General features: G+C 37.8%; 1 protein-coding gene across 4 annotated transcripts in view; it reads right to left on the reverse strand.

Moving 5' to 3' along the window:
* LOC133125045 (dachshund homolog 1-like) overlaps positions 1-27,417 on the reverse strand; it is a 101,251-nt gene that overhangs the window by 72,976 nt on the left and 858 nt on the right. The gene's annotated exons all lie outside the window — the stretch shown is intronic.

The raw sequence follows: 27,417 nt of genomic DNA on the forward strand, positions 1-27,417 counted from the left end.
CCAATGCACAGTACCAGCGCCTGTTAGATATCAGTCACAATTACATAGATACATATTGAATACTTTGAAATTTACTTGAAACTACCAACTCCCAATTTGGTTGCAAACTGATAAGTGGTTCATGCTGCAGAATTGACATTTTCTTTGTATTTACATTTGTAAATGTTGTTGAAATACAGCGCATTACAACAAAGCCACCTTATATGAAACATGGGGTAAAATGGCTTCCGGCCAATTAGAACACCAATAATATATCAATGCGAAATGCATTCTAGGAAGAGATGCATGTGAGCATTAAAACATTTAAAACATTGATGTACTGGAGTTGAAAATCTTGAGCATGTACATTAGACTCCACAACATGCAGCAATGCCATCATGGGCAGGAGCACAGGACTAAAGTTTGGATTAAGGTTTGGGTCAGGGTTATGACTTAGCTGGACCAGGTTAGCAAAAGTGACAGTTTTTCTGGCTATACTATATGCTCACAAAACCAGCAGTATATATATAATGCTATGCAATTATCTGACGATCTCATGCTATGTCTTCACTGAGGTACACTGTGTTAGCTCATTAGGCCTGTATTACAATGGCGCATTCCAGTTAGTTGACAAGCATTTTTCAATTTCTTTTTATGAATAATGCAACCCTTGTAAGTTACCCTTCCATCATATGTCAGCTATGATTTATAGTTTCATACCACAAGTTAGCTGCCATATAGTTAATATAATAGCTTAATATAGATAGTGATAACGACAAGCTACAGATGCTCTTTGTAGATAAGTATAGTTACCGAATAGCCTTCTGTACTATGTCTGATAATATAATGGGATAACCAGCAAGAACATGTGTTATTCATCATTATGCATGTTCAGAATGATTTATGTTTGTGTTTTCATATCTCTTCTCAGTTGGTAAATGTGGTACTGTAGCCAAGCCAATGATCAAAGATTAAAGACACTTTTTTGAGCTCAATATTGAGGGGAAAAAAAACAGATGGTATGTTTCATTGATTTTTCAGATAACTGTCTTGACTGGTTAACAGAGTGACACTAGGCAATCTCACTCAAGTTGCTCCATTTCTCACATTCCTTGTGTTTGTGTGTGTGTGTGTGTATGCATGTATGTGTGTGTCTGCATCTGCTCTCTCTCAGAGAGAGAGCAAAAGAGCGAGCAAGTGTGAATTCTTTCATGTTACGGATGATCTTCTCAGCTCTGTGTTAGACCTCTAATCAATCCTTAATTATATAAATAAAATGTAATCAATTGCCACTTTTTGGTTAATTGCATATTTGCTTGACTTTCACAAACTGAAAAACACACAAACAAAATGCAACACATTGAAATACCCTTTCCAGCATTTGTATGAAAAATATAATAGCTTAGTTTCATAACCTTAGAACCATTTCCCTCTTGGGCCATGTGTCAAATGATCATTAACATATTCCAAGCACAAAGTTTATTCTTAGTTAATGTGTATTTATGGAAGAACCCAACATTACAGCTCAACTTTATTAAATGTCACTCTGTGTTCTTGGACCAAGAAGAAACGCATCAGTTTTTGGAATGTGTATCTCTGTTTTTGTTTATCACAGTTTATGTATACCCAGGCCATTATATTCAATTTCCTCAAAATACACTTTATCTCAAGCTTTTTTTTGCTTTCAGATGTTCTCTGCTTTTACCACCAGTGTCACTAGTTTTTAATGGGTGCTACATTTTCTCAACAATACAGAACATTAGCCTGGCCTACAAGCACAACTAACAGGGAAGGAAGCTTAAATTGTCATTTTAAACTTATGTACATGTGCTTATGAATGCATCATGATGTGTCTGTGAAGAAATTGATTCATGGAGTTTGAATGAACACAGTTATTCCAATACTATCCGATTATGGCATTAATGGCGCCCCAAACAATGACCAATGAAAAGCAAGCAAAAAAATAAGAGCAACCCTGGAATTCACGAAATAATAAAAATAATTATTTGCAGTATGTAAGTATTCATGAGCATTCACATTCAAAACTAGAGATCCACTTTTTGGCCATGAAAAAGTCCTTGGCTGCTTTTGCTGTGTGTTTGGGGTCATTGTCCAGCTGCAAGGTGACACAGCATCCAATGAGGTTTGAGGCATTCGGATGGAACTGATCAGATTAGATGTTTCTTTACACTTCTGAACCTGTCCTATTGCTGCCTTCATCAGCCACAGCACAACACTCATCTGTCCAAAAGAGTTTATTCCAGAATTTTATTTTTTTTATTTATGTACGTTTTTACAGACTCTAATTTGCCCATTCTGTTGCATCTTGCAGAGAACCCTGCTGGTTTAGCTTTTCTTTATTTTTGTTTCTGGCACATCCCTACTATCCCTATGCCTACTGCGCATCCTGTAGAGTGTTCTTGATCTGTTGGACAGTTGAAAATGTTTTTTTCTTTACAGCTGAAAGTATTCTCCATTGATCCACTACAGCGCTCTTATGTGGTCTACCAGGTTGTTTGCTATGGCTGAGGTCAGCAGTGCATTCCTGCTTCTCAACAATGTTCCAAACAATGCTTTGGATATGTCTCTTCATTCTGTATATGTATACATTTTAGGGGACCATGTATAAAAAGGGCTTCAACTCCTACAAGGTTCACTCGAAATGGAAGTAAATACCTACAAATTAATTTCAAACCCAGTAAGCTGAAATACAGAGCCAATCAACAAAAGGTTCACTGTGTGTTTGTGTTCATGTACTTTGTAATTAGTTGTACTAAAATTATGTGTACACTCATAAACTCGCAATAGAGCACAGTTATAGTCAAACTAAAGTCTTTAGATTGTAAAACCGATAACTAGAATGGCTGAAATGCTTCTATAAAAAAATATTTCTATCAGACTGGTTTCCTTTTGGAAAAAGAGATCAACATGAATGCAGACCCCAGGGACTGAAAATGGGAAATAAGCATTTCCTGTTTCATTCCGCATGCCAAAAAATAAACAACTTAGTAAACAAACAAGAATAAAAACTAAAAATTACTTGCGGTACAGTGGAGAAAGAAAACACATTTTGTATACTATTAAAGACACACACAATGTGTGTTTGGCCTGCACAATATATTTGTCTTTTCAACAAGTAATGCACAACCTAGTTTATGTCTGAGACAAGTGCACATGGATACACCAGTATATATTAACAATGTAAGACTTGGCCACAGTATAGAACACTTTCAGAAAGTTTATGTCAATAATTTAACTCAGGGATCATACAAATGGCCCCCTGTTCAGAGCCATGAAATGAAAGTTAACATTTTATGAGATCAGTGTCCTGCCATCTAATTAGTGGCAGTCTGATTTATCCAGTTTTACATAGAATTATGAAAATGAATGAATGAATGAATGAAATGTGGCAAAAAAACACATGCATTTAATGTCAAGTGTACATTTACACTTAGCAGATACGCTGAGCGGCTTTCTTGTTTTCACATGCAATCCATGTACGCACCTGGATATTAACCAAAGCAATTTAGAACAAGTACCTTGCTCAAGGGTACAATGACAGCAACCCCACCTGAGAATCATAACTACAAAAATCTTGTTGTATTCCCATTATGAAACAACTGGTAAATAGAACGAACAGGTTCTATTTACCAATCCCTGCTTCATGTTGTGAAACTCAGCATGTTTGTGCATATGTGAGTGTGTGGACTTATGAGTGTGTGTGTAAATGTGTTTTTGCATGCATACAGTATATTTGTGTGCATCACAGTGTGTGTGTGTGTGTGTGTGCTGCATGTGTTTTTTTTTAAGTTGCAGACCCAATTTCAAGGACGGTTCATTGGTCATTTTAACTGATGATCATCTATGCCATTTACCACTTGACTAATAACTGTTCACTGTTCCCAGATTTGATAGAAGATACAATTTTGCTCTGCATGTAATGTCATCATTATCAACTGATCCACAGCTAATAGCCAGAGAATCTTCTAGAATGGTCAGTAAGCCCAAAACCCATAAACAGTCAAACTGCTATGAAAGAAAGGACAGGCTCAAAATCAGAGATGAAGCGTTACCATATTCCTGGTCATACACATTTGAGAAAGCGCATTTTATAATCCTGTTTGTCCACTTCAGGTTCATAGCTAAAAATCTATATTACATCGGGGCTTTCAAGTGATTGAATTGAAATGCTTTAAACAGGAAATGCTATAATCTTCAAAGGTGTATGGGGTATATCAATTCAATATCAGCAAAATATTGTGCATCTTCACACTCCTCAAAATACAATAGGTTTAAACTGATCAAAGTACATCAAAGACTCATCATTTGTTCCCTAGAGCAGAAAGGGCTCATTTTAATTGCAAAATGTAAATGCTCACAATTAAAGCTTTGTGGCACTTAGAGCTCCCCAAAAAGAAACCTTAAGAGTGGCATACAAATGAGCAGCCTTCAAGAGTTCGTTTGGCAGACCTGCAGAAACATTGGTATTAAAATCACTCCTTAGCCTTACACCATTCATGGCTTCCTCTTGCATCTATTGTTCGAGGATTTGTGCAAGATTTACAGTGCCCTCCAAAATTATTCACATGGATAATAGCAATGAAGGCTGTACAGCACAAACAAAACAAAAAATGGAAACATTTAATTATTTTATACTAAAGCAAATGTTAAAAGGAAAACATTTTATCACTACATAAAAGAAAACGTTTTTTTTTTTTTTCAGAAATATATACACCGCAATTATTCATGACTCTAATAATTACTTAAAATCAAATCCAATAAAAATAAAATGGCTGGCACAGCATACTACTACTCTTCATCTCAGTCTGAGGGAACTGTATTGTGGTTTCCCTTGGCTTCTCGATTCACTGGGGTAAAAATATAATGTAACACACATGGAAAATCAATGCATCATCCGTCACTATGCCAAAAACAACTCTCAGAAGAAATAAGGCAAATGGTTGTTGACTTTCAAATAATTAATACGTTTAAAAACCACTGGAACAGTGGTAAACCTGCCAGATAGTGTACGCAATGCATCTTTTCCCCACAGACAGTGAGGCAGATGGTTTTGGAGGCGAAAACTAAAATAAGAACCTAAGTGCCACAATTGGAGATCAGTAAAACTAGGTTGCATCTTGGAGACCAAAGTCTCCATATCTATCATAAGACACCATCTCTATGTCAATATGTATTTTGGATAGGTTGCCAAAAAAAGAGGCCTTTGTGGTACTTGAGTGGCACGGTGCTTCTAAAAAAAGCTCTAGCAATCACTAATGCCTTGTGGCTGAAAGTGGCACTTCCTCCTGTATTCAATTTTAAAAAGTGGCACTTTTGATACTTACGTAACTGGCATACTGACGTTACTTTAGAAGGGGAGGTTGCTGAAATAATAATTTTTGCATCCATCTGTGAAGCAACTACTTTCCGCTTCAATAATGTATTTTGAGAATAGACATTTTATTAAGTATGTTATTGTAAAAAAGAAGACAAATTATTCAATATACATCACCAGGTTCCACAATTGAGTAGAACTGGTGTTTGCTGCTACTGTCTAAGTTCTAGTCATCAAATTGACATCAAGCTTGTACAGTACTGCAAGATTAATTCAACTTCAGTAAACTGCTACAATTGTTTGTTTAATAAGATGATTTCAAATACAACTGTAAGGAGGGGTTGTGGTGTTCTTTTAATCATCATTTACCACATACATTTTCAGCAGCACAATAGAACTTCCACCACTGTTTGTTGGCTAACAATGCAATGGTTCATAATATGGAAAAGGTTCATCATTATAAAAACAAATGGAAGGCACATTACTGCAACAGTTCAATTAGCTGTTCACAGTCACACATTTGATAGTCTGTGTACATAAATAAAATACCCAATGACCTTACCACACATCCAACATATATTACATTGGTTTGCAAGACCAAAAGAGCAATATACAGTAGTGACCTGTATGGAATGTTTGAAGAATACTTTCTTGGATGATTCAACACAGCATGGTCAAGGACAGCAGAGAGGAAAGAAAGGCAAAAAATGTCATGAAATAGAAAGGAACTTCAGACCTCCCATTTTATCCGAAATAGTATCTTGCCCAAGTGTCCAACATGTCTAAAGCTGCTTTCACATGACCAGCATCGAAACACTCAACATGGCATCGAGCCATTCAATTCCAGAGTGAGCGTTGAAGCCCGACTTGGCAGCAATGCTAAGCCTGGCGTAGCACACAGCTCAAAATAAAGCCAAATTGAGCACCATCAGGGTTCAATTATTTAAACTTTGACTTTGTTTGATTACCTTTCCTAGCGTGCCCAGTCACATCGTTACGCTACCTAGCAACACAGACAGAGGCTACATGGCTAACTGAGTTAGCCCGGTTAGTTTCTGGACGTTTTTTGGGGATAAACTCAATATTATTGTTTTCACAAAGCGAGTACACAATTTAGCCTTTTATAACCGCAGACAGCCTACTACTATCACATATTGTCGTGGCAAACTAACTAACGGCTTCCTGGATGGATGACGACAAGTTTCAACAACTGCCGGCACTCGATTTTTCTCATGTGTAGTCAACCCCTTACTTGCCGTTGAACATAGAGTTTGACACTGAACATGTGAAAGCAGCTTTACTGTCTCCTGGGGTACCTATAGGACAGTGGGCAGACATACACAGAACTGTCAATCATCAACTTAGAAATGGCAATTTACTATTTACTCATTACACATTTGATTGGCCTTGATGAACCAAGGAAAAGTTTTTGCTCTCCACAGAAATGAACAATTATTGGTCCATGCCAGTCTATCACCAACAACACACAGAAGCCCCAGAAAATATTTCCGTTTCATGCACACTTCCATCACTACCTTAGGGGCCTGTCGCTCTCTACAAAATATGAGTTACTTCTTATGTACTGTACAAAGTTTATTCGGAGAACTTTACTCAAATGAACACCAGTATTGGTACAATTAGATGAAACAAGAGAGATATGATTACATAAAAGCACATTATACTATTAAGATATGAACATGCAATGCTTTAATGCTGTAAATATGTGTCTGTAAAAGCAGGGGTGTATGACAGGGAAATCCTGGAGGCTGATAACAATAACCAAAATTTGGCTGGCTTTATTCTCCGATGTCAATACCTCTCTGTTGCACATTATAATACAAATGCAAACTAAGCAAGTGTCCACACGCATGGAACACATACATCAGGTAAATGTACAAATATACTGATACAACCCTGATATTATTGTAAACTCTGATTTGTGGGTCATATTGAACATCTTAAGCTGTTCGATTTTTATTATTTCTTTCACAAATGTTGTGATTTTAAATTACAATTACAATTTTACATGAACATTCCATACTGCTACTCCCTGAATTCAAAACAGAAGAAGAAGAGTATCTGTACAATGTCTGAAACTCTATTGTGTAAATGGGGGCAAAGTAATTGTTTCATCACTTCCTGTACAAAGAGAACAAAGTGTTTCAACAGCGAGGTACCAGTTCAACTGGAGTTCTCTTCAGGCCAGCATTGCCTTATCATAAACATTTGAGAGATGTTTCCTTAATTAGTTTTGAAGTTTCTTCTTTAGATAATGTCAGTAAACTGACAATTAAGTCCTGAAAATGGAAAGAGGGAAGTTAAACACACCCTCCGTGCTCCTGATAACAGACTTTGAGCTGTTCAAAAAATATATACTGATATATTTATATATAATAACAAAACCTAAAGTTTGGAGCTCAAGTCTTCACAGTTTAAGACTTAATTAAGAACAAATATCTTCATAGTATACTGTACATACAAATGTAAGATTTCTGGAAACTTACAATTAAGAAATCATCCACACAAAATAATACACTTTAGTATATCTTTCACTGTAAAACATTGTCATACATTTTTTAGTCATCTTCATTTCTGCATCTCGAAAGATAAGATGTTTGTTTTGCTGTTGGCAGCAAATATTGCATAATAATTGCAGACCAAGAGAAAATGAGAGAGATGGGGGAAGGGAGAGAGACAGAGAAGCAGAGAGAGTTTTATGTTCACTGTGAATGTGTGTGCAATCACAAAACTTTGAAGGTTGCACAAGTAGGCCATTTAAGATGCAAATAATGATAATGACACTAAAAAAGCTAAATATGTATTGAGTGTAAGCAAAGACATTGCAAAAACGTGTGAAGCACTTAAAAATATAACTATGCACCAAAACAATTCTTTCTTTTAAATGGTACACACTGCACTGAAAAGCTCAAGTGTGAATGCATTGTTAGACAATGTGGCTTACTACTGGTACTATAGTTGCTGTCCTAATTCATAACTGACTTGGCCTATTTGCCATGTGTACTGGACATAATGTTCATGAATGTACAACTGATTCTTTGTGAACTGTAGCTTATCCGACCTGTTCTGCAGTTTGTTCTAATGACCTTGATGTGCACTTTGTTGTATGTCGCTTTTGATAAAAACGTCTGCGAAATGTAATGTAATTTAATATAACAATTAGGGGTATGAATAGTTAAATGCACAAACTGTTAACCAAAACAGAGTTGTACACATTTACCAAAAATGGCTCAGCGATAACCGTTTCTCTTTTTCAGAAGCTGAAATGGTAGGCTCACTTTCATTAAATAAATGTGCTTTCAAGTGGTCGGACAATTGAAAAAAAGATTCTTGCTGCTTAATAACTTCCATCAGGCTAGTCCTAGCAAGCAGTGTTTAGATATGTCAGAGGGTTAAGAATGCAAACACCACAGGGAATTGAATGGTGCAGTACTATAATTATCAAAGAATTTCTGTGTGAAAATCTGTAGCTGTTGGTGCACTTACGGTGTGTTGTATGGTGTTTCTTAAAGTTCACAGAGGACTCTAATGGGCAATACATCATTGGCAAAATGTTGCATGCAACATTACTAAGCAGGCAACTTAAATATATCTAATGTTACCATGTTATTGTAGCTATATCACGCAAATATTGGACATTAACATGACCACAGAATTTTGAGTGCACAACCCTGTCTGTAAGAAAGTTCTCAATTGCAGCAGATTGGGCTCATTTCATGCCAATCAAGTCTGTCAGACAGAATCCACAGGGAAGAGGGATGGATTCTCCCTGACAGACTTGATTGGCAATAAATGTGCCCAACACAAGGAATTATAATTTTAAATGATGCATTTAAAAAATGTTGATGTCAATGCAAATACTTAATTTGCCAATTAGGCTATTATCTGACTTACATTGTTGACATTTTAATTAAACTATCTTAAGATGGCCCAAAATTAAGTTTGAAAATGCAATTACATTTTTGTCAGTTGGCTACTTCATACATAAGCCCTAGCAGTCATACGCAGTATAGGTTACACGGTTAACCATTTTCAAAATGGGATGGTAACCGTTTATAACAACTGATGATTTGTGACATCCCTAATAACGACCATTAAATAATGTAGCACAAGACGGTGTAAATGATTTCAATACTCATGTTCCACTGGGCTGATTATCTCAGATGAAATTCTGCCAAAATGCCAGCAGAGAGGGATCACATCACACCGAGCCAGGGACTGAAATATTGAAATAACCAGAATGTGGCTACGTGGAGACAGCACAAAAGCTTCACCAGCCCCTATCTGGAGTCCTCTAACACACAATACACACCTGTCTGCCGCAGAATGTGCACCTATTCTCCCACCGGGAAGCAGGTGGCGTGTGGAGATGTTTCCGGAAAGCCTTAAAAAATGACAGCTGGCGAGAGGAGGCTCAGACAGCTGCAGCCTCACACAAGCAGGGAAGAAAAACAGAAAGCAAACAGCGCTAATACCCTCAGGGTTGTTGACTCCAATTCCTCTAACCCACAGAGCTTTTAACCAGGCAAACAGAGAGAAAAACTGTTGCAGTGAAACAAAATTATTGCCCTGCACCAGCTGAACTGTTTTCGTTTTCAGTTACAGCTGCCAGGACCCAGACAGTACTGTATGTAAACTGTAGCAGCTAAAGGAGGCAGGGTAGTTCAAGTAGATACAAAAGCATTGCTTGTTGATATTTAGGGTTATTTGAATGAAAACTCATAATGCCAGTCATGGACCTGATTTCAATCAGCATAATTGTGCATAATGTTTTACCCAATAAATGCATGTTTCCTTGTGTTACTGTATCATGTGTACTTTTTCACAACCAGAATTTCTCAAGTGCATTTTGATGGTCAACGAACACCCAAAACTGTTTGTTCAGAAAAACCAACCGCTCTGAGAGGAAAATTTAAGGACAAATGTTAAGTAAAACTAGACCAGGATCCTCTGAGTTTAGTTATTTTTGCTGAGGACAGCGTCAAATATGTACGGCATCCAAGTTTTGCCAGTTTCGGCAAGGTTACCGGAAACTGTCTCCTAAGTTCCTGCAGGGGACACATATGAGAACATGGGGTCCATGCAGATAAATCACCGGCACTATTCAAAGCCAAATCTGAGGCAGAGACAAAAGATGCTGACAAGCAGGGAGCAATGAAGAATGAGAGGCGGTGGAGCGTCAGGAGGGGACGCCCACGAGATCCTTCTCAGAAGGGAGCAGTCCTGGTTTCACACTTCCCCTGGAGAACGAGAAAGGTGACACTCAACGCGCTAACCGGAGTGATTTGGCAGATAGATGAGCCTCTCTCTGTCACCGCGTCCTCTTGCGAGTAGGCTAACCGCTAACCGCTGTCCTCGTGTCGGTCACGCCTTACAGCCCCAAGTGCGTGCGATTAAGCGCCTCGACAAAAGCAATAAGTAAATGTGGGAAATGAATAACTCTTTTTCATCCATTTGGGAAGCTTGGGAGAATGGAGTCCTTTCTGGATAAAAAAAAATTGTCCTTCGGGATAAAGGACAGAATAAAACAGCAGAGACGGGAACCTCCTCTCTGAACATTAGCATACAATCAGTTCGCTCTTCGGAGATAAACTATAAACCAGCTAAACCGTTTCTTTTACGAGTTGTAATCTCGATCTATTTATGACTTCTGCAAAAGAAACGCTTATATGACCCCGAGTACCAAACATAAAGCTCGACACGCTTAATTATCTTGGTTTAATTATCTATGACGTTAAATGATGTGTGCGCTTCTGAAGATAGAGAACAGTTCAGATTTCTTCCTTTTTTTTCCCCAAACACTTGATAACTTGACATATCTTTAAGGAGTAAATTGAAATGTGGAGAAATGCTCGGAGGATCTCTGTGCATTTATCTAAAGCATTAGACGAGCTTGCTATTACTAACCTAAGAAGAATATGGAGGGAAACAAGTCCATTCTCATTATGAATTTGCTCCTCAGCCTTTTCTCAGTCAAATCGAGTACCTGCAGTTCCTGCAGCAAGAGTGATAGGCAGCTCTTACCTTCTGCATCACACTGTTTCAAATGTACACTTTCAAGCACGAAAGTAGTGAGTGCTGAAACATCGACAGAAACTACACTGATCTTTGATGTAACATTGCAAAGACAACTGTGCGTTAAAAGGTGTTGAAGTGAAAATCACGGAAATCAGCTGTTCTCAGAAACAGATGGCTGGGTGAGTTGTCGAAACATATGATGCAACCATCAGCAACCCTGAGAGGAATTTAATCAAACCGAATTATGACAACAGAGGTGATTAGGTCACTCCATTTCGCTCACGGATTTGGAGATGGCTATTTATGAGAACGTAAGGTCAATGCTATTTACAAGCGCTGATGTCGATATTCACTTATGCAGTAATGCGACAATGAGTCACCGCATTTTTTAACGGTATCGCTTCAACTGCTATCGCCAGTTTACGGGAATAGAAAGAGATAAAAAATAGAAAAAAACTCAATTTCCACAACAAAGACAGGAAATCCCACACAGATTTGTACGGTTCTCTTTTTTTAGCGTTTACCTTTAGAAACTGGAACGGAGAACAAATACTGCCTGGAGCTGGCAGACACCTGCGATGTATTTTCTTTCCCCCTGACATTAAAGTCCTTCACAGAAATCAGATTTTAATAAATCATCTTGGAGTCTGACAGAGTTTATCTCTGGGGGTCGCTTTGACTCCAGAGCAACTAGCAGACAGACAAAGCTGGGGCCGATACAATGTGAAATTAAATACCGTCAGCACACTGAAACAAAGGAGCAGATCTGTCACGCCAAACCCTTTACTGCGACAGAGGAAATAAAATTCCAGTGCAATCTGAAGTACTGCAAAGATCGGACCAATCCATTTACCCCTGTCCAATTTGCTCTCTTTACTACAAACCCACACCCATCCTCGACACAGAGATCTAAAGGACTTGTGGAATGTCACCGAATGACCACAGTATCCGTTTTTTCCTATTCTGATCGCAGGATACAACTAGAACAAAAATATCCCACACATTTCCTTTTTTGTTTACAGTATGACACTATAGACATGAGTCATCTCCTCAGCCGGGAGGAGCGGTCATGCATATCACTTACAGCGAGTTACATTTCTAATTCATTTAGTTCAGCAAATTTTGTTTACCATATTCATTTTCCTTTTGTGTCTACAGTATCTCTTTTTATAGGACAACGCACAGCAGTGACGTATATTTACAAACGGCACTTCTTAGTTTAGGTTACAGTCTCCATTTTATGCTTCCATTTTTCGCAATAAAAATGTAGGCCTGCTACAAACTGTACAAGCAACATGCACTGGATCACTCAAAGCGGTCTCAACTGGGCTGGAGCAAAAGGAGAATTTAATGAGGAAGCGGAACTGTTTGTTTGAGTTTAATTTGATCTTCTCAACTAAATGTTATTAATTACAGCAACCTCCCCCCCCCCCCATACTGTGTAAATGGTGGGAACTATGTGACCTCAGGGCCATTTAATCTAGCCCAACTGTCCCCACTGCAGAATATAGGCTTGCTCGGTATGCTTGCTGTCCATGCTAACTGACATGTTCCTGCTGTGAGTCTTACACTGCTGTTGGTATGCAGCTATTTGCTCCTGGATCCATGCTGTTGACAGAGGCGGCTGTTTCTTTCCAAGCCCTTTGACGTTCTTATTAGCTTGTTCCCGGTACAATACATCATACTTTCTGACAAAAAGCATCAAACCTTGACCCGAAACTACATCAGTCTACATGCACATGTATGATTCAAGCAATCATACACTTTAGGAACTCAACTCCCAGACCAGCTTCAGAATACATTTCAAAACAACTTACTATATGACGAGAAAAGAGTTTCCTGTAAGACAAATTCATTGACTAAATGAATGAATAATCTCCAAGGAATAAAAGATGCACCATACATTATGGATAATATTGATTTATTACCACTTTCAGAAACTTCACCATATGTTGTTGTTGTGAATTTTATTCATCAATATGGTTTACAAAAAGTCAGTATTTCTTTACGAAATATTGCAGTACATATCTTAACCGTAACCCAGTTAATATGTATGACATATTCCCTGCCTGGCACTGTGTGACTTTAAAAAGATCACAAGTAAAAATAAAATAGAAAACTACAAAGCCATTTGTTTTATTATGCAACCTCAGTTCCAGGAAGCCATATATTTCTTTCCCTTTGAGGGGGAAAAACAGTTCTTGCATTACCCAATGTCTGGTCACCATCCCATCATATTTAGCAACAGAACAATTACAGTCCTTCCACTAGCAGTCCTTCACAGAACATTACTGACATTCTAAAATAAATACTTTTTCCTTTCAAAGCAATGACGCATGCATAATATTTTATTATGAGCAATATTAAATATACATTACAGTAACTTTTTCACTTAACCTTTATAACCTTTTTTCAATTGACAGAGTTAAATTCTGAGACTCTACAAAGTTGAAGTAAACACCAATAAACACAAAATCTTTTTCAACATTTCAACATAGCATTTCAACAATGCAGCAGCTGCCCCAAATGCCTTGGGGAATAATGTTTGTGGTATGTCTGTATATTTTAATCTCCCACCCCATAAAGAAGAAAAAACTACAGGACAGTGACTTCCTGTTAAGCCTTGATTGAGGAGAGCAAGTCCGTAGTGTCCTTCACTGTGTCCTGTACTAAGTAAGAGATTGCATACAAATTTACAAAAGAATGATCATTAAGTACTTCTGAAAGCATACAGGCAGTGAGAAAAAATACACCACAATCATGTGTGTCATTCCATGGTCAGCAGTTTATATTTCAGATGGGAATTAATTCATCATTAATGTAAAATGATACATCATAAGATTGCTTTTAGGAACCACTCTTTTCTTGAGACGCAAATACACACATACCAGTACAATCTTCAGCAAAGTAATGAAATATTATTATGTAGTTCTGTAGGACACTGCAATAAAAGGAAACAAGAATTTTCTGCAAAGTACAGCTATGTAAAAATGTTTTATCAAAGCATTTCCTAATCATATTTGCAAAGGCGTATTTCAAATATTGCAATCTACATCTATGGCAATAAATGCGTTATATTTCATGACAAGGGCTTTGTCAATACAAAGGAAGGTAAATCCACGCCTCAAAAACTATTCTCCTTCCATTAGAAAGAACTAGGTCATCCGCTCATAATTGTCAATCATGCAATAACTCTACCTCTGCCACAACCGACTACTGCATTGGTTGCCTAACAAAGCTTATTGGCATGCAAAGTCTGCCTGACTGCATGCATTCTCCTTTCCAGAAAAGCCAATTCGCGAGTGAAGCTAAAGGATGGATGTCCAAGATGAATCACTCGCCTAAGTGGATGTCAGAAGCTCAGTGTCTCCGGTTGCCCTACTTTAACAGGTGCTGCTATATTTTACAGAGGAGGCACTTTGCATTCTGTTTGCTGTTTAAGGATGAAATCATCAGGAGAGCATCTTAACATGCCACGCATGTGGGATCAAGGGGGAAACATGAAGTAAATCTCAATGATCAGGCTCTCGTTTGAGGGATATGTAAATGCAACCTACTGTATGCAGCTGAGGTATCCGGCCCGCTTACGTGAAGACGGCCTCTCGGCTGCATAAGCATTGCTGCCTCAGCAACACACAGAGGATTGTTTTATGAATATTTTTTTTCCTCCTCTATCATGTGTGCATGTGTGCACACGCATGACCAGACATTGCCCGTCCTACAAAGGACTCTGCGAGCATCAGTGTCAGGGCTGGGCTCAGTAAACATTTTTCCTCAACTTTTTCCTGTCAGCGGTTGTTTCCTCTCGTTACTCCCCAGTCCGTCTGCCGAACTGCGCAGTCACTGCCCAGCTGGCGAAGGCAGACAGCAGGCGCACAGCCACCAGATGAGGCGCTGCCCCGCCACGGGTGAAGCGCATTTCCGCCAACTGATCCCATTTCCACTGTAGCCACAGGTACCGGTACAGTCTGGGATAGAGATACCAGAGGCTTCGTTTCTATGCAAGGATTTTGTCCTAAAACTTGAAACTGTTCTTATGCATTCTTAACTCCAGACGAGGCATACAAACTTTACCTTGTGGCTATGCTGCTGTAATGCAGATATTATATTTTTTTCTCTTCAGTCATGAGCATTTTGCCAATCCTATTACACATGGCCAGATTTCCATACATGAAATTCGCATTCTGTGACAAACACCCAGCCTTAATTACTGCTTCACTGCAATCATTACTTAATATTTAACATTAATAATCTGTCTGATAATTTCTTGGAGTTGAAATAGTGTGATTTTTGTTGCAAAGACTACACTCAGTGAGCACTTTATTAGGTATTTATTAGACTTTATTTATTTAATATCTAATTATTTATTAGATATTATTTTTTTGACTCATTAAGTCTTCTGCTGCTGTAGCCTATTCACTTAGAGGTTTGATGCATTGTGTGTTCAGAGATTCTCTTATGTTGTAATGTGTGGTTATTTACATTACTGTTACTTTTCTGTCCGCTTTGACCAGTCTGGCCTTTCATCTCACCCATTAACAAGGGGTCTGGCACCAACAATATTATACAGTCAAAGTCATTTCGATCACATTTTTCCCCATTCTGATGGCTGATGTGAACATTACCTGAAGCTCTTGACCCATATCTGCATGATTGTATGCATAGCACTGCTGCCACACAACTGACAGGATAGCAGCAGCCAGTCTCACTGACTGTGAAAAGTGGCAAGCATTCAATTAGTGAAAATGTGTCGGATACAGTAAAGCGAGGGCAACCAAATAGAGACCAGCTAGGTCGGTGTACATAAACATAAACCTTTCAGCTAAATTGCCAGCTATGTTACATTATTAGGCTAGCTAGTCATACACACCGACACAGTGAGTTCACTAGGCTATACAACTAGCTGAAGTTAGACAATTGCAGTGACAGTGTTAATGCCAGCTAATTAATAGCTAACTAGGTCATGTTTATTCGTTAACACACAATTAAAACTGCGGGCAAACTGAATGTAGCTTTCCATAATGCCGTGTATATAAAAACAAATAAAGCAATACATCATTGGACTACTGTTGCATGCATCATTACTAAGTAGGCAAATTGAAAAATAAAGGCTATAATTACATGTAACCACAGTTCACAATTTTATTAACTTATTTTTTCAATCTATATCTCTAATGTTGGCCAGAGCTAGCTTACCTACATTTTCCAGGACCATGTAGTTTAACTATTTCTAAAATAAAGTAGAATTATTGGCAAAAAAGAAAAATCCTTTGACCAGCCAATCATTTCCATTGGATATTGAAAGCTAAAATTCCCTGCTTTAAAAAGGCCACATTAATGGCACTAATGTCACCACAAAGATCGCCCTGCGCTGTATAAAATCAAATGCATTGGCAAAGATTACTGTTACATATAAATATAAGTCAAATTGTATAGAAACCATTGGTATAAAAGTAAAATCATTAGACTAATGGTATCTGTAGAAAATCCCATTTTTATATTTACCGTTATTCGTTCCCATCAGCCTCCCTGCCTAAAATAGACCAGATTTATTGTGTCGCCACCACGACACGGTGTTATAATATTGCACAAATATTGGATATTGGAATTTGGAGTGCACAACCTTGTCTGTAACAAAGTTCTCAATAGCAGCAGATTGGGCGCATGTCATGCCAATCAAGTCTGTCAGGCAAAAACCATAGGCAAGAGGGATGAAAGAATTATCATTTTAACCAATGCATTTAAAAAAAAGATTGCCAGCATGCCTGGACGTAGCCTACATGGCTTTTCCTACAGACTACTTTAAGATGGCCCAAAATAAAGTTTGAAAATGCAATTATTTATTTTTCATAAATAAGATGCGACCACGAGCAGTTATAAGCAGTATCAGTTACACGGTTAACCATTTTCTAAATGGGATGGAACTGTTTACAAAAACGGATTATTTGTCATATCCTTGCTCTCCATCAAGGTGTATCTGCACAGATCTTTGACAACATGCTACAGCCCTGTAGTTTACATTCAGACCTTTTCATTTATACGCAAATAATTTGCATACAATGACAGCATATTATTATTTTGATAAAATATAGAAAATAGATTGTAAATATGACGTACAACATTTTAACATTTAATCCCACTGTGAGAATCAAAGTGGCTTGTGGGTGACACTATCATTGAGTGACTGCGAATGCACAGTAGTCTGCCATGTCATTACCCATAATAATGGGTAAATTACTTTTGGACAAATATTAATAATTATGTCTAGGCCCACATACGTGCATATACACTTTGTGGATAAGCTATGTTGAACGAGTGATACAAGATATGTGGTAATGAATATGCATAAATATGCAAAATAAGTATATTGTCTCTGACTTTAATATGAGAAATTGGCAATACACTTTGCAGTGCACTACTCTAAGAATATGAATTATTTGAGAGGTTTGCCCAGTGGTGAGCACATTGTTTGACATACAGTTGACATTATAAGCTATATGGCTGTAGCAGTTGTCAGAGATCTGTGCAGATACACCTTGATGGAGAGCAGGTTGCTGTTAGTGTTAGGGCTGATCAATTTAATTTCCTGTCTTTTGAAGCTTTCAGCAAATGCAAACATTTCACATGAAACTGTTTTGTTTTGTGATTAATGGGCTATTAGAACACGCCCCATGCACACATCAGATTTATGTTTGCGATAAGAACCATGAGACGCAACATTTTGGGTCGTTAACTAGCTTTTGTAGCCATAAGCATACGTTTGGGGTGTGATGGGAACATATGTCAGCCAGGGCTATATTGATAGCAGATAACATAAGGTTTGTATTGACAACAAATATTAAGCTATGCAAAAGTGAAATGATAATATTAATAATATTAATGTACAGTAAAATATTGAAACATAAAGAAAAGGAAAGGCGTAAAATTGTTATTTACTGTATAGATTTTATATCATGTGATATAAAACAAAACCTGCCTGGATATTTGAGGGAATTTACTGGATGGAGTTGATAAGCTCATTCACAGATGCATAGTTTTAGGATGACTTATAATTTACCAATCATGTTTTCTTTTTATCTGGATGATCCATATGGAAGAGCCTCAAAACCAAGTTAAAAATTGGGACCCACACCAGGATCTAGAATACAAATGCCTGGACCTCTGGTGCTGTACATCATCCAGGTGCAGAAATGATCTGTGCAGTGATGAGAGTGCAGAGAATGAAGTTTCATGAAGCAAAAATGGGTGGAGATATCATCTCATGCTATTGGGACTGAATTTCAACCAATTACTTTGCTCTGCTGTGCAGAGTAAAACATTTAGATTGGTTCAACCAAGTCACTAATTACGGCGGCACGGATGGTGCAGTGGGTAGCACTGCCGCCTCACAGCAAGGAGGTCCTGGGTTCGAATCCCCGTCGGCCGGGGCCTCTCTGTGCGGAGTTTGCATGTTCTCCCCGTGTCTGCGTGGGTTTCCTCCGGGTACTCCGGTTTCCTCCCACAGTCCAAAGACATGCACGTTAGGCTGATTGGAGAGTCTAAATTGCCCATAGGTATGAGTGTGTGAGTGAATGGTGTGTGTGCCCTGCGATGGACTGGCGACCTGTCCAGGGTGTATTCCTGCCTTTCGCCCAATGTATGCTGGGATAGGCTCCAGCCCCCTGCGACCCTGATCAGGATAAGCGGGTTCAGATAATGGATGGATGGAAGTCACTAATTACGAAAGCTTATGAAAGTTTGTAGCTCCAGTCATTGTTGCGATTTGAATTCTCACTCTCCCATCACTACTGTGTATGTGTAGCAGTGAAACAGGAGCTCTTTGCATATACAGATAACAATTCAAGTCAGAATCCATGTCCTCTGCTCTTTCCTGGATCCAGAGGGACACACTCTTTGTACCGTTTTCAGTCACCATCCCCAGAAAGCAAGTAAAATGCAGCTGTCGTTCTTAAAACTTTCATAAAAACAGGAACAGCTAAAAGCCAATTTCTGCTCTAGGGTGAACTTTGAAGGTGACTTCAGTGTTCCAGCATTCATTTTTCCCCATGAAATGGTCTCTCCAGAGTCTTTTGTTTTCTTTAAATGGCAATGTTATTGTCCTTCTTTTAAGTCCTTTCTTCCTCTGACCCAGTGTAAAATATAACAGAGCTGAATATAAAGAAACTGGGAGCAGTCAAACCAATTCACATGTAATTTACAGCAGGCTCCATCAGTATTTCCTAAATTAATAAGAATGGAGGAAAAATCTGCATATAATAAAAAACATGGATAATCTATATTTTATGTTCAAACATATAGGAGCAGAGTTTGCATGTTCTCCCTGTGTCTGCGTGGGTTTCCTCCGGGTACTCCGGTTTCCTCCCACAGTCCAAAGACATGCAGGTTAGGCGGATTGGAGAGTCTAAATTGCCCATAGGTATGAGTATGTGAGTGAATGGTGTGTGTGCCCTGCGATGGACTGGCGACCTGTCCAGGGTGTATTCCTGCCTTTCGCCCAATGTATGCTGGGATAGGCTCCAGCCCCCCTGCGACCCTGTTCAGGATAAGCGGGTTAGGATAATGGATGGATGGATGGAACATATAGGAAAAGTATATACTTTTATTTCAATACATTTACTCTCATGGTTCATTTGTTTATTTATTTAGTAATAGTAAAGTGAAATTGGCAACACAATTTTACATAATATAGTTAATATCAGTCTAAATCAACTATATTGTATAATTATATAACTTCCTGTTTCACTAGAGCTTATAAATGAGGCAATCCACATGCATAGTCTATTTGTCAACCATCAGCATGGGAAAAGCCAAAGTTTTAACAGCACATTTTATTAGATGTTGCGATACCATTTTTTCCTTCCAGATACCAATTCCGATACCTGAACTTGCATATCGGCCGATACCAGGTACCATTCCAATACCTGTGTGTAAAAAAAAAAAAGAAATGTATATATGCATTTTCAAACTTTATTTAGTGGGCCATCTTAATAGTATAGTTAAATGTCAACTTTGTAAGTCAGACAATAGCCTGTTTGGCAAATTAAAGATTTACATTTACACTGACATTGTGCAATGTAACCTCACAGTTGCAGAAGTCTGTAGTTAAATCCCTGTAGTGTACTTTAAATGCATCCTGCATGTTTTCATCCCTCTTCACTATGGCTTCGGCCTAATAGACTGGATTGGCATGAAATTCGCAAATATGCTGCTATTAAGAACTTTGTTACAGACAGGGTTGTTGTCTACTGATTTAACTTTTATGCCAATACAGGTACCGATATTACAAAGCTACATATTTAAATAACAATTTTGATCAGGGGTGCATTTCCCGAAGCCTTCTTAACGCTACCTCGTTCGTAAGTTGTACCTTAAGCTCTACCCTAACGTTTCGGCGTGTTTCCCGAAACATTCTTAGCTAAGTATACCTTCTGTACGTTGTACCTTCGTAAGGTTGGTCTAGACCACTCTTAGCTATACCTTAGCTCACTCCACTGGTGGCCACCACTGTTACGACCGCAAGCCTCTGAAATCAGCTGTTGCTCTTAGTTACATCTCAATCTGTGAAGCAATATGTACATTAATAATTCTACAGTTGTAGTTGGCTAATAATATGACTAAAATACCACATTAATGGCGCTGTTTTCATGCAAATAATAGAATTGTAAATTACGAAGGATGCATGTTGCACTTTATTGAACATGTTGCCTAATTGCCTTTTAAATGATATTCATGAAGTGACGATTTCCCACTCTCTCTGTGTGATGGAGCGATGTTTAACCATAGTTATTTCTTGGTTTTTTTTGGACAACGTAGTCCTAAACCTGGAAAATAATGTTTCCTTATTCAGCACCATGTCTAACAATATCATTTTGTTCATATCAATTTACTGGATGGAGTTGATAAACTCATTCACATATGCATAGTTTTAGGATGACTTATAATTTACCAATCATGTTTTCTTTTTATCTGGATGATCCATATGGAAGAGCCTCAAAACCAAGTTAAAAATCGGGACCCACACCAGGATCTGGAATACAAATGCCTGGACCTCTGGTGCTGTAATCATTCAGGTGCAGAAATAATCTATGCAGAGATGAGAGTGCAGAGAATGAAGTTTCATGAAGCAAAAATGGGTGGAGATATCATCTCATGCTATTGGGACTTAATTTCAACCAATTACTTTGCTCTGCTGTGCAGAGTAAAACATTTAGATTGGTTCAACCAAGTCACTAATTATGAAAGCTTGTAGCTCCAGTCATTGTTGCGAATCTAACAATATCATTTTGTTTCCTGTGAAGCTGTGGGACCGCTTATTTCTTTGTTTTTTTTCCACCATATGTTTTTTAAAGTGTTGCTTTCGTGTTGGTGTGTTTTGCTTGTTGGTGCGCTTTTATTGAAAACGTCAGGTAATCAGAGAAAATAGTGAATTACACCAGTAATGTGATGGTGCTTCTGCCAAATCAACCCTGATTGCAAAGTCATTTAAGGCACTATAACGAAGATATTAAAATAATGTCAATAAAACATGACATGCCAAAGAAGGCGTATTGCTAGATGGCGTGGCCACAAACCGTATCACTAACCGTATATATTATTTGGCGAAAATTCTATATACGGTAATTTAGTTTGTACGTTTTTAATTATATTAATACGTTCCCACCAGTCGTGATAAATGCAATTTTTTAAAGTAATCCTGTGGTGTTTTATTCATTCATTTATTTATTTCATAACGCAGTCAAACAGTCGTTGCATGGAGTGCATAATCGATCTTAGAGCGAGTTGATGGGCCTAGTAACATTGCACGTAGAAGCTATCCCTTGCACAACCGCCTAAGTGATAGTTCGGGGAACACACATAGAAAAGTAAACAACTTTAGTAATGTATACCTTCGAGAGTCTTCGTAAAGCACTAAGAGACACTGTTATCGGGAAACGCACCCCAGAATAACGAAATGTACAAAAATATTATTACAGCAATAATGTATTTTGTTCAGCAATGAGTTTTTCTTGCTTTCTTTCCATTTCTATTTTAACAATTTCAGCTATGAAAATTCCAAATCAAAACAGCCAGAAATTCTCAGAACTGTAGGTGTATCCTTATGGTTTTCATAATACAGCTTTCATAACACATTTCCAATACAGGACAGATTCTTTTTTTATCACTACAGTTAAACCTTTTATAGCCATCATGAGAATTAAAAGGGACACAAAAGAGCAGAGGACATCTTTGGAATCCCATCAGAAATTGGCTCCCTTAGGTACAGTATTCTCTTTCTTCTGTTAGATCCTATCCAAATTTATGCACTGCATTACTGAGCAAAAAAAATGTTAATCTTGTTAAGGATGTTTATGTCAATTTCTATTTTCTTCTTTTTGGACATATTTGTATTCAAATTTCATAACATATGAATCCAAATGTATGTAGCCGCAAAGGAAGGAGGTTGTTATTACACAATTTAATAATAACCGCTCCATGACAGATTTCCAAATTCATTCATACATTATCTACTGATACAAAATGTATTTAAAAGGGCAAAAAGAAGAAACCCTGCTTTCATGTCCATGAACTACATTTCTACACATGTAGTCAGATTCTTCTATCTGATATTTCATATATTCAGCATATACTGTAGTAACATATGGTTTTATGTTGAAGAATAGTGCTATTTAAATCATACAGGACAATGTATGAAACACAATGTTGTATGTTAGTTGCTCATGATTGGAGTCAATTATATAAAGTTATTTTATTATGCTTCTTTGAAAGAGATACACATGCAAATAATCCTTGACCAAGTTACCAGCTGTCAGTCTCCATTGAGCTATAAAATTGAACATCATAATGAAATAGAATAGGCAGCTTTATATCATCCAGATGATGAAAATGAAAACATGAAAATAATATTTGTGCCTATTTGTGCAATAGGTGTATGGAAAAAAATAAACATAAATCTAGGGTGTAAAACAAGGATGTTTTAAACAGTCAAGCTGGTCCTTCCTTGAGAGATGAGCCGCATCTCAAAATCAGTTATTGTTTTCTATCAATTACTTTCAGTCTGCAGAAAAGATTTCCATGACATTGTAAACGGACTGCCGCTCTGATCACAGGTGGCTAATTTTATTCCAAAATGGCGCTCCACTGACTTGTTAATTCGTGTAAAAGTCACATTTATGGTTTTTAACAAATCCCATTCTCAACCAATCAATGGCAATACCACGGATCACAAAATGCATGATGAGAATGTTCATTTGAGATGTGTGAAGGTGCTTGAATCAAATTTGGATTTTTAGCAAACTTAATTTTTCATACATACATTCCTCTCATCCAAATCAAGCAGCTGTCGCTCTTTTTTTAAGTCATTATCACCGTAGGATGTTATTATCCCTCTTGGACATGGTTGCTGGGTGACGGGTATCTTAGCACCCACTCTGACTGGGAACGATTTGAAACCCATCCAAAGATTTCCCATGAGCACCTGTGAATACATTTATGCCTTGATGAAAACAAACAAAGCGTGAAAGAACAGCGAGCTCATTTGACAGTCGTTGTACAATTACTTTCTGAACACAAAATAATATTTAATATACATATATATAAGAAATAAATACATATGTTAATACCACTAGGTACATATTTTAGTACATATTTCAAAAATGTATGGTGGTTGTAACATATTGCGACATAAAAGTCACTGCAACACTGAATGTCACTGGTCTATACAACCAATTATTTTCAACTCAAAGAGTTTTTGACCTTAACATTTTTTCAAGAATTACACAGTGTAGTATAAGGCAGATCAGACATATCAGACAGAATGCCACTCACTGAAAATGATCTGTGGTAACAGCTAAGCCTTTAAGGCAAGCCTACAGTAGCCAATAAGAGAACATTTACAGTTCCCTTCATATTCAAATGCATATAGTCTTCCTCAACTGAGTTTTAATATTGTTTTCACAGAGGTCAAATGGCAATAAGCAATGACAAAAATATTTGTCCCACAAGAATAAAGCCAAAAGGAAAACAAATAAAATAACAGAGGTGATGGTGTTCAAGAACTGGGTTCATATCTCCTATGAGAGATTAGGCCTGCTGCCATGTAACCCTGGCCCACTAATGGGTTATTAGTCTGAAGTCAGTCCCACAGAATGTAAGGCCCAAGCAGAAAAGCTCATTTCAAAACCGAAAAGCAATTTTCACCTGTGTGGGTGTTGGAGGAAATTATTTTATGTGGGAGGAAATGTGCAGAGCGTATCCCAACAGGGCAATATCCTCAATAAATTAAAACAGTGACACCGTTTCATTAAAAAAAATGCAATGGTTAACAATACTGGCCCACAAAATTGTGAAACTGTGAAAAGTGTGTGTTGAACTTTAGGCAGGGAAAATGTAGCTATGTCATAAACGTGAACATTTTTCATTGCGTCCAGTTTCGAGTTTGAGACAGTTTCGAGAATCTGTTTTGAGATACGTGATGACACACGATTACTGATTACTGATTACTAAAGTGCACGTAAAAGATCCATTCAACTATAGAGGTCATATATGAAACACTGTTGTGATCTTCAAAGGTTATCCAATTAGTGGCCAGGGGTCCGGTCAAACATAACCTGTCATTGCCTGTCCTTTTGTCCATTCTAAAATGATATACACTCACCGAGTGAGTGCATTCTGCACACACACACACAAACCCACAGTTAATAGACATCAAAAATCTGATGATTCATGTCAATGTCCTGGTCAGCAGCTAGGAAGGTTCACTGGGAACATTATAAAGGATATACATGCATATTTTAAGAATACGCATTCAACCACTTACACATATATCATTCCATATAGACCTGGAAAATGTGTGGTCCACCTACTCCATTAAAAAAAATAAAAATCAATCTGGCCCCCATGAGAAATTAGTTGAAGAGCCCCGTGTTAGTGTCCACAAATAAAGCATGCACAATTATTCAGCAGCCTAGGCTGAAACCCCTTTTACTATATTAGCGTCATTTTAAATACACTTAAATAAAGATGCATGCATGATTGAGGGTTCAATACTGTAGAAATTGTAGCCATTGCCTCTCCGCTTGGCGTTGGGTAATAAAAGTGATGGATTGTGGGTAATGGCCCTACTGCAGGCTGGGGTGTCCTATCTGAGAAGTGGTGTACTGTACTTTCCATACTTTTCAATCTGGATAAGCTCTGACCCACTGAGCCACTCCACTTGGACACGGATCCTTTCTTACCACTTACCTTGTACAATCGATGGCTTCGTACTAATGCCAATGATGTAATCCTGTATATGGACAGTGGCCATTGTGAAAGTGATTGATTTCTCTACGACGGCAAGATGGGCAGGTGCTTTCAAAGATTATTACAGGCCTCCCTGAGCAGCGGTAATGGCCAAGGAACTTTGCCGCCATTACCCGTGACACTTTACGCTCCGACAATGTCCCACCCCGCATCCTGGAAACGAAAGCCTGCCTTGTAAAAATTAAGACCGCTGCATGGTTCGTGCTTGACTGGTAATTCCGACATTCCTTCATATCCCAGATCAGAGTATACTCGGGAATTTGATACTGTACAAAGGCAGTGGCTCCCAAAGCAACCGGTCAATATTAAACGTTTTCCAATATGTATATTTTTGAGCCCTGCAATGGGAAATGCAATAATAAGCACAATAGATCGAGGGCTAAGGGATAAATATACTGAAGAATGATAACTCAAGTTAAACATACCCCAGTATTGCTGACATATTCCATTTCCTATTCTGTTTCTTTTTCTTATTTGAAAAACTGACCTGCCACAGGACTTACAGTTTGTTCACTGTTTGCTTGGATAATCCGACTGAACCCTTGATAAACTGCTGCAAACGACACAAGGGAAATCTCCTCAATCACAGCCGTAGTCTGCATTCGCAGACAGCGGTAATCTCGGTTTGCCCATTTGCAAGGACAACATGCTCAGTGAGTCTACTGTATCATGAAAATGACAGCAGTTGTTTCAGAATACAAAGCATGCAGCAAGAAAAACATTGTATCACTCACAACTCACAAAGGCTACATCCTATGCCCTTATTTGGGTTTATTCGTAAGAGATATTAAATTGATGGTTTGCTGCTTTGTATGAAATCCATGAGTCAGGATTTTTTTTATTCTCCTTGCACATTGGTATGTTTAATAGGATACCTGGAATTATACAAAGCTAAAGAAACCATGTTTGCATTATGCAAATATTAACCAGGACAACAACTCGAGGTCAGTTTGCCAATACTTGAAGTTTTTTTTATGTAAACATTGGTTGAGGGCGTGAATTATGATTCATTTGTGTGATTGTGAACAAAGTGATTTCATTTCAGTTCCAGGCCTGAGCAAATAAAGATAAACAATAGAAACAGGCATCCCTTCTGCACAAAATATCTACAATATGTACATCTATCAAACGTCCACGTTTTATGCGTTTCATATTTGTGGTGTAATTTATGAAAGCTTAAAAAACTATATACTCGAATATTCAATTACTGTATTAAAAACCCACGAACCACGTTATGATTCAATATTTCTTCGAGCAAACATTTCAGCTGCTATCACTGCAGAACCGAGCAACAGATAATGAAAAATACACTTGCAAATATTTACTTTTATAGCCTACCTATTACAAAACGTGGTGTTTCCTCACACAAAACGATGGTTTACCACTTGTTGAATTGTAGATGTTTATATTTGTAGCTTAATATCTCGTTAAAAGTACGTAAAAACGTACTAAATATAGATTATGCGTGTACGCATAATTTATTAAATGCATAATCATATAGGCTAATTAACTTTTGATGCGAGGCCTTCATACAGCCATCAACTAGGCATGTCCAGTTTCGTCATGCAATATGATACGATACATTCCCATTCCTTGTTTCCGTTGCAAAATTACTTTAGCATATATATATATGACCAAACACAATTAAGATTAATAATTTTTATTGCAGAACAATTTTATAATTTAACAGATCATTTCGTAAGATAAATATACGTGTCGCAATGTAAAAATAACACGAAGAACATGCTGCTTTGTATGAGCATTCA

This window comes from Conger conger, chromosome 3, assembly GCF_963514075.1.
Source record: "Conger conger chromosome 3, fConCon1.1, whole genome shotgun sequence".
Classification (NCBI taxonomy): Eukaryota; Metazoa; Chordata; class Actinopteri; order Anguilliformes; family Congridae; genus Conger; species Conger conger.